Here is a 1,230-nt window from a genome sequence, read left to right as displayed (position 1 = left end):
TAATAATAATAATAATAATAGCATTTATATAGCATGCATCCCCGCTCGATAGGAAGCTCTATGCGCTTTACACTGTATTATTATCCCAGCAGACCAAAGAACACTCAGAAACATTTTCAGCTTCCCGGGAAGCATGCTGTGGAAGCAGCTGATTAAGCGCTGAAACACTAACACACTGAGAAAATCTTTCAATGTCTATAGCTAGGTACCCATTGCTACCTGGGTGAGGCAAAGATTTTCTATTACGAGGAAAATTCGTGTTACGTGCTTAAGGACACAACGTCGGGCCCCTGACGGGATTTGAACCCACGACCTTACGGTTACGAGTCTGAGAGTGTAACCAGTAGGCCACCGACCGGGTTTACGTATGTAACGTCAACGTGTAATTATTATAAGTGAGACAGCGTCGTGGAATCAGGCTCTCGTCAATTTTTGGCATGTAGAGTTATTGGTATCATCTTAAAGCTTGTTCACTTGTCTTTATTTGGATGAAAAAAAAATATCCATTTATCTTGAATACAAGTCGAAATATTTGCGAAAGAAGGAGGTGAGGTCACTTGTTTTCAGAGGTAAAATTAGTGAGAATATGGGCGCCAAAGATTAGTTATTTCCTTAGCTTAAGAGTCCGTGGTAACAGAAACTTTACATTTTTTGTGAAATTAATCTACGGTCTTCAGAAGAATCCGCACAGAAATGAGTTCTTTAATGGGCATGAAAGGTGTTGAGTCAAAAAAAAAAAATTGATAAATATTCACAAACCTGCGGAAAAATGGAAGTTTCTTCACTTTGATTATTTTGACGAGAGCCTGATTCCACCCCGCTGCCTCATTTAAAAACCTCTCTGTATTGTAAAGAGCTTAGAACTCTGCAGTACGGCGGAAGTGGACACAATGGAAAAAAAAATCTGCGTTGTTGTTATTACTATCGTCATAATATTCTTCTCGGTTCGGGCACGGATTTTTTTCGACCCCTCCTGCTCACCCAGCAGTAATGGGTACCTGATTTCGAGTTGGGGAAGTAAAGGTGGCGTGGAAAGGAACTGGCCACCCTACCACTATATGCCGAAGGCCCAGGATGTTGTCTCACTAACAAGGCAATACCTAATGTCCGGATCGGATGCGGGAAAAAACTTTCCTTGTACAACTGAACATCCCAGTCTATAGAGCGAAGCTGCCTTTCGCCGCAGGACTTTCAGGACCCCATTCACATTTTGATCTCCCTGCCTTGGGG

Source organism: Aplysia californica, unplaced genomic scaffold (genome assembly GCF_000002075.1).
Source record: "Aplysia californica isolate F4 #8 unplaced genomic scaffold, AplCal3.0 scaffold00011, whole genome shotgun sequence".
Lineage (NCBI taxonomy): Eukaryota > Metazoa > Mollusca > Gastropoda > Aplysiida > Aplysiidae > Aplysia > Aplysia californica.
The sequence above is the reverse complement of the archived record's forward strand: the minus strand, read 5'-3'. Positions refer to the sequence as shown.